At 40.5% G+C, this 12,515-nt stretch overlaps 1 protein-coding gene across 5 annotated transcripts in view; it reads left to right on the forward strand.

Moving 5' to 3' along the window:
* Nucleotides 1–12,515, forward strand: part of SHROOM3 (shroom family member 3) — a 288,650-nt gene that overhangs the window by 199,407 nt on the left and 76,728 nt on the right. The gene's annotated exons all lie outside the window — the stretch shown is intronic.

A 12,515-nucleotide genomic window follows, 5' to 3' on the forward strand; every position in this document is an offset into this window, starting at 1 on the left:
GATTCTATAGGATGTCCTCTTTACCTCATATGTCAGGAAGTCAAAACTTTTAAATGTTTCTTCTGTAATGGAAAAGATACCTGTTTTCCGTGAACAGTGATCAGCTGCTTGTATTTCTCTAGGTGACTTATCTTTTCCTCTCTCCTACCCATTCTAATGTAAGTGAAGGAGGAAACAAACCCTCCTGGAGCCCTCAGCGGACTGGCCTCTCTGACTCTCCCCCTATCGTGGGGATCGAGGGTGAGTTGTCCTCTGATCACATAGAACCATCCTCCTTACCAGGAGCACACATAAATTTCCAGAAGCCATTTCTTCCCTCCTGCCCACCTAGCCTCTCTGTTCCTCCCACTCTCCAGCAACTGTGACTGGCTGGTCTTTGGTCTCACATTTCACACCAGCTGCCAGGGTCCCCACTTGGGTTGGCTCCAGTTTTCTGAAGCCTGGCACTTAGTTAATAAGAAAACCAGGGATGTAAATCACGGACTCAGACAGTTTCCTGTGGGGGAGCTTTTAAGTTCCCATCAGATCTTTTCATTCCGGCTCATGAAGAGGAGACCAGTCCTCTCTTTAGACACAATACGAATATGGACTAGAGATAAGCAAGGCGGGGTGCAGGCAGGGAGCAGAAGGGAAGCTTGAAGTCAAAATGCTTAGCACAGGCTTTCACTCTTTTGCTTAAAACACATCCATTTAATGAAGAGTGGGCATCTCTTGCTGGATTTTTTTTTTTTTAAACAGCAGAATTCTTACTCGGGCAGTTCCAATACCGATAGGGGATGGGTTCTCACTTGATAATTAGTAATATGAAATTTCCATTGGTATTTCTGGAAACAAGTTTTAAAGCACTACTTGTTTTGTGAACTCAGTGTAGTTGCAAAACTCTGATGGAACATTTACCGAGGATCTGTTCTCTACCACACACTGCATTAGATACATGAGTAGGAGAGATGTGTTCCCTGCCTTCTAGAATCTTACTTTCTGGTTATCAGAACCCTGAAATATATTACAGTAGAGAAGGCTGAGGGCTGACCCAGGCTGAGGGAAGAAGTTGGGGGCCCTAAAGTTCTGTAAGGGAGAGGATAAGGTAAATGAAGCACTCAGCAGAGTGCCTGGGACACAGTGTTCGTTAAATGAACACTATTGTTAATAACAAGAATAATAGCATCATCCAGATGGACATTAGCCCAGGAGTAGATGTAATACAGGAAACACAGGGCACACACACAATAAAACAAACAGTGCTTCAAAAGCCGCATATAAGCACTAGAAATTTAGTTCATCTATTCTGGGGGTGGTTAGAGTGGTTGGAGAGGTCTTGAAAGAATAGGACTTATTACATCAACAAAGGGGGACAAAAACGACCTGGACTCGGAAAAATTAGCTGACGAGCATGGGTTTAATGGTCTGGAAACATTAATTCACCCAGTACTAACATGTGCTGGGCACCTTGGGCATCAGAGATAAAGGAGGCATAAGGCATAAGGCATAACCCCTGCTCCTGAAACACCTAGTCTAGGATGGGAGATTTTTTGTTTTAATGGCACCAATAGCTCTATTCAAGGGAAAATGTGGTAAGGGTTACCAGATGATTGAATGATGTACTTTTGAACATTCAGAGGAGGGAGAAATTGCTTTTAGTTAAGGATCAGAGAGAAGTTGCCTTGAGAAAGGAATACATTTTGCAGGTCCTGGGAGGTTGTCTAGAATTTCCTTAGTAGAAATTGGGGTTGAGGAAGGAAGCTCAACCCAGACAAAGGAAAATATGAATAACGTGCCAAGGCACATTTGGTGAATAAATTGGTATCCTCTTGGTTAAGGGGGGAAACCGTTAATGCTTGCAAAATGGTAATTATTGGACTCATTAAATGTAGTTAGAAAAACTCTGTCCCTTACAGCCAAGTCAGGTACGGATGGAATCAGGCAAAGTTAAAGTGCTCTTCATTTAGGGAAAAAGCACAATTTTTAAGGGAAAAATATAGTAATTTAATTTACTGAGGAAAAAGAAGATCATTCTAGAGAGATCTGGGGCTTTGCTCTTCCTCCACTAGACCTATGAGGCAAAAAGTTGTTTTCAGTAGCTTTCTTTTTCTGGGTGCTCTGAATGGCAATAAGGTCTTTGTCTACAGAGAATGGATGTGTCCACTTTCCTTCACCCCCTAGGAGACAGCAAAACCTCATCTTCTTATTAAAGTGGTTTAACCTGTCATGTTCTCCTGCTCATCTAGGATGGTGTGAGAACAAGGCCTGGGCTTTGGAATCAGACAGTCCTCTTGGATTCTTCCTTCTGCCCCTTCTCCACTGTTGGCTTTGGCAAGTTACATAAAATCTGAGCTTCATTTTCTCTTCGGTAAAATGGGACTAGTAACAAGGCTACCTTGAGGTATTACTGTAAAAATTAGAAATAAGGTGTATGAATCCTGAGGCATGTGTAAAACTAGTAGTGGACAAGGAACCCTCCTACACTGTTGGTGGGAATGTAGTTTGGTGCAGACACTATGAAGAATGGTATGGAGGTTCCTCAAAAAACTAAAAATAGAACTATCATATGATCCAGCAATCCTACTCCTGGATATACATCTGGATAAAAGTATAATTCAAAAAGACACCTGCACCTCAGTGTTCATAGTAGCACTATTTACAATAGCCAAGATGTGGAAACAACCTAAATGTCCATTGACAGATGACTGGATGAAGAAGGTGTGGCTATATATATATATATATATATATACACACACACACATATATGTGTGTGTGTGTGTCTCTCTCTCTATATAATGGAATATTACTCAGCCATTAAAAAGAATGAAATAATGCCATTTGCAGCAACATGGTTGGGCCTAGAGATTATCATATTAAGTGAAGTAAGTTAGAGAATGACAAAGATCACATGATGGCGCTTATATGTGGACTCTAAAAAAAGATACAACTTTTATTTACAAACCAGAAATAGACTCATGGACATAGAAAACAAACTATGGTTATCAGGGGGGAGAAGGGTGGAGGGATAGATTAGGAGTTCGGGATTAATAGATACACATTACTGTATATAAAACAGATAAACAACAAGGACCTACTGCGTAGCACAGGGAACTATATTCAATTTCTTGCAATGAGCTGTAATGGAAAAGAATCTGAAAAATATATATGTGTATGTATATGAATAACTGAATCACTTTGCTTACACATGAAACTAACATTGTAAATTGACTACACTTCAATTAAAAATAAGAATTATATTAAGAAAAGTTAATAGTGGATACAAAATAATTGGTGGCTGTTACTGTGACTGATAGGCTACAGCTCAGCTCTTTCTGGTCTACCACCGAGAAATGGTGGCCAACAGCCTGCCACAATCTGCCCAGGATCCTGCTATCTTATTGCCTTTGGCCAATACAACCACACTTTGGACACCTCCCAAAGGTGCTGATTACAAGAACTTTAAAAAGAAATTCTCTCTCCCATCTTATCTTCTAGTTCCCAGGCAAAGGCACTAAAGTATGTGGAATAACACTGACATCCGGCTTGGAGTAGAATAGCTTCCTGAACACCTCCTGGGAGAAACTTGTGCTTAAAAGCAAATAAGCCGGAAAGTCAAGAAAAATTTTCCTCTTGCTGGAATCTACATGTGAAAGTATAAAATGAACCTGTTTGACTTGAGGCAGATGAAAAAGATCCTAGAAAATGACCTATTATCATGGTGCTTGGTGGCTAGAAGCTTTTTTTTAAAGTGCATTGTTTGTGGGTTTTTTAAAAAAAAAAAAGTAGAGGCAAATTGGCTTCTTTAAGTTAAATAGTTAAAGTGAGACTGCCAAAAAAGTAAACAAGAGCTACATTTAATTTCTCTGTTTTTCTTTTACGAGCCAGAGACGCTAATACTTCCAGACCAAGGAAGCTGCCAACTAGCTAGTGGAAAATTTTATTTTCAAAAATAAGTTTACAAATGAAGGTGATTTTTTTAAACCTGAAGCACCAAATAGGATTGAACTCCTTTAGAAAAATATGTAAACATTAAATTACTTGTTGTCTAAACCTCAGTGGCAGTAAATCGTCAAAGCAAGTCATCTACATTTCAGAAATTCCACTTGGTTTTTACCCTAGCAACTTTTCCTGTTTTTATCCCTTGACGTTACACTTCTGTAGCACTTTGGATTGTTCTTAAAGCAGTGTATGTCAATGTTGATATCATTTAAGTATTTAAAATATTTATGTGTATTTAAGACTTCATATAACACAATCTTAGGGAGAAAACCTAGTCAGTAGAATAGATGTCTTGATGCTATGAGTAACAGTAATAAGGTGTCCTTTTTGAAAGTCCTAAGGTTCTGATCTAACGGAAAAACCAGAAGTGCCAAATCAATGAACAATTTTAAAAAAGAACTAATTTTGGTTTTGTTGATGTTTTGTATCCGTATGAAGAATTCATTGTTGGCATCTGATGAATTCTCTTGGTCAAGGCAGTGGTTCTTTACAATAAATAAGTCATAGGTTTGTAAGCAGTGGAATAACATGATGGTTTTAGTCATTGAGACAAATTTCTATGGATCATTTGTTCAGTTTGTATGACATTTCATAGCAGTATCACCTGCCTCCATTTCCAGTTCTGCTTTCTCCTTAGATATTACATGTGATTAGATTCAGATACCTCTACTCAGCCGTAAAACCCACCACCTACTGCTGTCCAGGCGTGCGGGTGTTTTCATCTACTCTGCCCAGTCTTTCTCCCTTTCCATCTCTCATCTTTTGCACTGTCTCAGTGACTCTTTCTCCCCACCCAGTCCCCAGGCGGGCTCTCAGACAAGGAAGCAGTTCCTGTATTCCCAAAATACAAGCTGCAAGCCAATGACAGAAACTGAACTGAATTCCAGCCCTAAATTGGTTTTGCTTCCCCCTCGTCACACCTCCCCGCTCCCATCCTTGTTTATCTTCATCTGTATCTTCAGGAACTTAGGAATATTTTTCTGGAAAGAAAAAAGTTTTCCAGCTTACAGTTTCAACTATGTCCCAGAAACAACTTCAGTCCTCAGTACTTACGCTCCTTGGACACCATCAATTAAGACATTCACCTCCCTTGACAGAAAATAATGTTCACATGTCTTCCAGGCACAGGGTAGGTTGAGGATGCTGGTGGGCTCAGCCCTGAACGCCCTGGTGCACGCCACCTCCCCATTTTCCCTGTGTACGTTCTCCCCGGTGTCAAGGACACACCAGTATTTGAATGCACTCCAGCTGAACCCATGCTCTTAAGGACCTGTCACTTCTAGAGTCTTACCTGTCAGGATTCTGGGCTGTCAGTACTCATTGTCACCTAGATCACGTGTCTTTTTCCAAGAGTCTAATGCCCTTCATGCAGCAAGCACTCTTCGCCTCCTTCCGGAAGGTTGCGCTGTTAGTAGTTCACATCAACCCTGTTCAGAGCTTCAGGGTTGAAAAGGAAAAACCCTTTCTCCAGCACAAACAACTACAGTCACTTTTAAGCTAGTGAGATTTTGTTGTTTGAATTGTGCTTGACCTGGACTTGTTACACGTGAATTTGCAAAGTGGGTTTTCTTCTCTGAAATTTTGCTTGGTGACCAAAATTGAAATGAATACCATGAGTTTGAAGACTTCTACCATAGTTCTCCAACATAATCATTATTCTCCTCCATACAACGTTAATCATGATTTTAAGGGCAGACTAATTAATAAGCGCTAACATTGAATAAGCATTTTACATTCTAAGTGCGTCACGTGAAGTATTACATCTAAAACTCCTCCAACCCTATGACGCAGGTCCAATTTTTAGCTCTCATTTTACAGCTGAGGAAGCTGCTTCAGTGGAGCTGGTAATGACCAGCCTGAGGTCACACAGTAGGTGCTGCGGCCAGGATTCAAATCTAAGTGTTCCACCCCAGAGGCTGCACTCTTAACTCTGGTGCAATGCTGGCCCCACAGGAGTGGGATTTCACCTTAGTGACAAAGGCATGATGGTCACAATCAATGAGCCCACCTCCTCCTGTTTACTTCATCCTCCACCTACCACCAGCGTGATTTCTCGAAGGTGCATATTCGATCATGACACTGGTGTAAAACTTTTAGTGATTTCTCATTGCCTACCAGATAAAGTCTAAATCCTGAAGATGACCCAAAAGGCTCCCTTCCATCATCTAACTCTCTGACTGTGTTGTTTGCCACCTGCCCATCCCTTGGCCGTGTCACTTCCTGTTCCCCAGTTGGCCTGTGCTTTTTGATACTTTGGGACCTTCAAACTTTCTGCCCTGACCTTTATTTCCCCTCCTCCTACCCCAGTCAGCTCATGCACATCCTTCAGGATCTCTCTCAAACATCTTGTCTATACCCTTCCCTGACATGAAAGTCCTCTCCTCTATTTGCTACCAGCTCATAGATCTGTTAATCGAAGTGAAAATAGCTACCATATTTGAGCTCTCATGTTCTAGGCACAGTGCTGAGCATTTTGCATAGTTGGTGGCTTCACATCTGGAGCTGCAAACACAATGATCTGAGAAATGTATCAGTTTCTTTTTAAAAATAATGGACTATAATTTCTGTTTTGAGACCTCATTCAGCGAGGAGACAAACTTAATATCAGCCCATTCAGAGTCTCCTCCAGCTCCTAGGGTTGCAGCTGCATTGTGAGGGGCTCATGCAGAGTCCAGGGGTGTGTGTGTGTTGCTGGGAAGTCAGGTAAAATTGCAACTTTGGTCTCTATGTCACCATCTCCCCATACTGGTATCAGACGTGTCTGGTCACCATCCAAGCTGAGATGGTGGTGTCTGCAGCCTCCTCAGATCCAGCAGGCATCTATGCCCTCTTGACATCACCAGAAACATTCTGCCTCTCCTAGACCACTCTGGGTAAGGAGGATTGGTGAAAGCATCTCTCTCCCACCTGGGTGCACCACACAGACGTTTCTTAACTCCTACTCTGTGCTGAGTTCCCAGCCTCTCTGGGACTGAGCCAGTTCTCCAGACTCTTGCTTGAAGTCAGGACCTACATACTTTCTGCTCTCAAGTCTCTACACCTAGCTGGAGCTTCCCATAAAAGCCTCAGAGTTGCTCCCGCTTCTGATTCCCCTTCAGTTCCCTTCTTACTCCCCTTACCCTTTGTTTGTCTGAGAAAGCTGTAATGTCTACTGGAGAAAAACTGGCCCTGAGTTGTCTTTCAAATCTTAAACCTGGATTTTTTTGTTATGTGAGTTCTGCTAAGTCATCCCTTCCTTGGTTAATGAATGACGCCAACTGGGAGGAAAGACAGGACTATGAAGAAACTCAGTGGTGGGAATAAGAACCATTAATATCTCAGTTTTAGTCATGCCCAACAGACACAAACGCTCAATGATTAGTTCATATAATCTTTGCAAGACCTGTGGGAGGTGTAATTATTATTTTATAGAGGAAAAACTGAGGCTTAGTGAGATCAATTAACTTTGCACACTGCTGGCAAGCTCTTGGCCACCACACCTAACTATCCTTATGTTATGGAAATAACTTCTTTAGATATCTGAGTTTCCCACTTAAACTGAGCTCCTTGAAGTCAGTGCTAGGGCCTCATCCATCCTTCTTCTTCTTTGATGGAGGTGCTGGGGGTTGAACCCAGGACCTTGTGTATGCTAGGCACGCATGCTACCAACTGAGCCAACCCCTCCCCCGAAGACCTCATCTATCCTGATAGCCGCAACCCTGTACAGGTGCTCATTAAGTAGTACTTGAATTGAAATGGGTCAAGGAGAGAGAAGGAGAAAGGAGGAGGGGAAAGGGTGAATGGGATAATTCCCTTATCTAAGCTCTTCTGAAACTTCTTGAATGATATTCTGTCAACTAAAATATAAGGGAAGTTGAAAATTTAATGGTATTATCTAAATCACATCCAGAACTGAATTCTCCTTACCTTATACTGTCATATTATTCTAGGCATAAAAATTAATTCCTTGGAAAAGGTGTCCAAGAAAAGGTGTAATGGCATCAGTGACACAGCAATAACAAGTGAGGACCACATGCATAAATGAGCCGTGACCAGATCTGTGGACAGTTATCAGCCAATGCAGTCCCAGTGGATTTTTCTTTACTTTCTAGACATGGCCATCTGGGATGCTGGTGGTATATAAATCTGATAACTTCTGGAATTTCACACCTTTTTATGAAATTTTCCTCTGAAAGCTCTTGTTATTTCACATTACATAAACCCCTCTGATAACAAATATCATATTTATTAGACCATGCATCTAGGTGAAGGGTAAACATTTTAGGCATGCCCAAGTTCCAGTCAAAGGCAGGTTTGCTGAACCTTCTTGTCTTTCTTCATAAGTGTCTATCTACAATCAGTTTTATAGTTTTCATTTTCATTACTTGGTCTTGTACAACGCAAAAAAAGTAAAATGAGAAAGTTAACATTTCCCCCATTCCACCTCTCCCAAGTAACTTCAGTTAACAGCCTAGTGAATATTCTTCATTGTGTGTTTCACACACATGTTCAATCACATCTTCATGTTTTTAGGAGTTGGATGTTTCTTTTTCTGTTCTCTCTTCTGCCCTTATTGCAGGGGAGGACATAGCTCAGTGGTAGAGCACATGCTTAGCATGCATGAAGTCCTGGGTTCAATCTCTAGTATCTCCATTAAAAAAATAATAAAATCAATTAATCAATAAACCTAATTACCTCCTCCCACACAAAATTAAAAAAAAACTGAAAAGACAACCCACAGAATGGGAGAAAATACTTAATAAATCACATATCTGATAAGAGACTTGTATCCAGAATATATAAAGAACTCTTACTTTCAAATGCTGCACCATGTGCTTCAGAATTAATTTAACCACTTTCTTTATGAACACTTAGGTTGCTTCCAATCTCCAGGATACAGTTCTAGTCTTTCAACCAAGACTTTCCAAAGAGAGGGCTGTCAATCCTTGTCTCCTGAATGACTTGAGGCTGCTGTTACTTAGTCAGTGACCCCCATAACATTGAAAATGGTCTTTGTTTCAATAAGGACAAAAACTTGCTGACTCCCTTCACCTTCAGCCACCCCTTCGAGCCTTATTCTGCTGGTTCTGTTGTTCTCGTTTTCCTTTTTGCTTCTGTTTAGACCTGTGCAGTTTTGATGCAGGATCCACAAAGCCACCCATGTGTGCTGCCATGGAGTGCTGTACCAACCTGCATTTGTGGTGCCACAAATAGTGAGTGAACTTTTGCCTACCTAGTCCTCCCCTCTCCATTCCTTGGGTTCTGACCTCTGCAAGATCCTAAGGAGCTTTCTAGGTAAAAGCCAGGTTGCATAAAGGCCTTTCCTTGGAGCCTTGGTCCTGGGGCTACAAAGAACAGGAAACACAGGTGTCTTTGTCAATACGAATCAGCTGCAGGCAGCAGCAGATGCCTTAAATAAGGAGAGAGGGTGAGGAAGGTGTCCGCCTAGAGGACTTGGGGGCTCACGGGGCTATTTGGGGGAAAGGACTGTGATCAGGAGTAACTAACTCTGAGAAGCTGAATGAGATAATGGGGTTTTCCCCTTTGATGCTAACCATCACCACTTCATGAAATAAATTATTGCCCAGGTTTGGAGCAGTCTTAAATGCATTTCGTTACTTTAAATGTCCATTTTAACATTTTATTCATCAGGATAGTTATTCATTTGTTTTTCACATTTTGCTGTGAGTGGTTCAAAAAATTAAAATATTTGTCAAAGTGAGTATCACATTAGAAGTTCAAAAGTGTTCGCACTAAACCCAAATCCCCATTGGAGAAGGGAGCACACCATATATTCTTCCTATTTTCTCTCTGAAGCAAACAACCCATGTTTCAAATGTATTCTTTCTTGGTTGTGTTTAGACTGACCATTGAACAGTCCTTAGAAATAATTTTCAATATTCAACAGATATTGGCATTGGTTTCCTAAGGCATCAACATCCACGAGTCCAGATAAACCAGGGAATTTCCTGTGTAGCTGTGGCAGGAGCCAGTTGTTGTGTTGCTGTGTTGTTATTCTTTAGCAAAGACTCTTATGTTTCAAATAGTTATGCTTTTCACATTAAAACTTTGTTTATTTGGGATAATGGAAAGAATGCCAAACGGTATTGGTAAGAAGTAATGGTTAACTATTTCCAAGGGAAATTTAGTTTCATATTCTGAAGTATGAAAGTAATGGTAGACTATTTCTAAGTGAAATTTAATAAAGTACAATGTATATTACAAAATTTACTACCATAAAATATAGAAAAGAAAGTTGTGAAAGAATAAATTCTGAAGAAAATCACATACATGATTTCTATATGTAATTTCTTTGAAGATATAATTCTTTAAATATATTAGACTGGTTAAAATTAAATAATTCAAATAATAATTGCTGAAGCTGGAATTTAGAGATATTTGGAAGTAATCCTAAATTTCTGAAGCTTTTGTTTGAAAAAGATATTCATTCTTGCAGGTTTCTCCTTAGTAATAAGACCTGACAATTGTAGTGGAAAAACAAGCTACTAAATGTGTATATAGTATGAAGCAGAACATTCTGCATTATGCTAGATCCTCAGTTAGCATAGTCTAATATTACATGATTTTAAATATTTCTAGGTTACCGTATTGAACTCGAACTGAATTTTGGGTTAGTAGGTTGAAATATTTAAGAAAGGAGAGAGGAAAAGGATTTGGCCGGTGAGTGCATACAGTGCAGGGCCTGTCCCCACTCCTGCTCTTAACTCATGACCCCTCCCCCATCACTGCCTGGGTGCAGCTTCCACACCTCTGTCTGGCATGTCTCTGTGTAGGTGGGTTCTGTGGTCCCCCCACGCTGTCAGGGATTCATCCCAGGCCCTCTGGTCTTTTCCTCCCACCACCTGCTCCAGCATCATAAAAGTCTTGCGAAAAGGGGTACTGGAAAAAAATGTGCCTCTTTCCAAGTGTAAATTTTATGGTAAATGAATTATATCCCAAGAAAGATGTTTTAAAAAAGAATCATGACTTTAAACAAAAGAAAAAGTATGCAAACAGGAGGTTGTTGCCTGACTATGCACACCCTTTCTCTAAGATCAGGCTTATACTTTTCCTATTTGTTACCTCCAAATAAGATATCTTAGCATTTTTTAAGGCATATCTCTTGACCCCTATATCTGTTTTCATTTGAAAAAAAATAAAAAGCTTTGGGTTCCAGTGTGATATGCTGTTTCTGAGAGTAAGCTTGATATAGGAACTAAAGGGCAGAATGACTTGACAGAAACCACCTTGGCATTTATCCCTACATACACTTGATACATGGAACTATTTCACAGACATTTCTCATTTATACTCTATGAGGAAGGGATGGACCATTTTGCAGGAGAACTGAGGCACCAGGGGAGGGAACTTGCCCCCTAGCTCAGAGAGATGCAGGGAGATGGTAGCATAATTTTGTCTTGCTGTGGAGAGTTCTTTGTTTCCAGCCTTGCCTTTGATCCCATGAGACAGTTTGTTTTTCTTTCATCTACAAATATCTGACAATGCCTGTAAATTACAGATACATGTAAAAAGTATTCTTCCAGAATCTGTGATGCAATGGAAGCCCAGGGACCTCCCGTCATAGTGATGGATTTCACAGGTATGATTCAGGCTGTGTGGGAGGTAAAATTTGGATCCAAAGTCTGTTCTTAATCATCAATTTAAAGTGATGTTTCACACAGGAATAGAGGGATCTGGTCCACCCTTAAGAGATTTCACCTGACTCTGAGGACTTAGAAAACAAGACAAAGCAGCAGGGAGGTCTTATCTCTTCTTCCTCCAGAGCTCCTGGCTATGTCCTCAACTAATACTTATTTCCTAATCATGGTGGCCCTGACAATGTGCTTTCTAAGCTGCAAGGACTGACCATGTCTTTAAAATTTAAGTTCTGGAAAATCTCCAGCTTCCACCCAAAACTAGATTTCCCACAAGACATTAGGACACAGGACAGGCAACTTTAGCCTCCCTGCTTCCAACAACTAGTGTGTGTGGGTACCCCACTGACTGTGTGTGTGTATTTGTACATGCTTGTGATACTATATTGAAAACAAAATACAATTCTCAGGTGGGGAATACCTTGGGGAGGGGGGAATCCTGTCCATAACGGTATCAGTAAAGAGCTTTATTTAGTGGTTGCTGTAGCCCCTAATGTTTCTGCATTCTTCCAGGATATCACAAGGCAAATACTATTAACTCTATGAGAAGTAAGCCTTCTGGTTCCTACCTCATTAGGCATTCTCTTTTTTGTGTCTATATGTGTATTTATTGCCTGAAATAGAGAACTTGACATTTTAACAGCGATTCTGCTTGAATGAAAAGTAATAAAAGCCAATTTCAAACCTGTTATTTTAATCTCTGGCAGTGACATGTGAAAGCAATTAAGAAGGGTGCTCTCTACGGGAAAAAAATCTTCCCTCCATTGAAACAGGCTGGAAGAGCCTTTAAAGAAAGATTAAATTGAAAATAGCACCATACCTTCCTTAAGAGTATTAAATAGGCACCCCGTCCTATCATAATGCAAAACAAATGCTAATGTGTACATTGCCCAAGACCCTAAA

Source organism: Vicugna pacos, chromosome 2, assembly GCF_048564905.1.
Source record: "Vicugna pacos chromosome 2, VicPac4, whole genome shotgun sequence".
NCBI lineage: Eukaryota > Metazoa > Chordata > Mammalia > Artiodactyla > Camelidae > Vicugna > Vicugna pacos.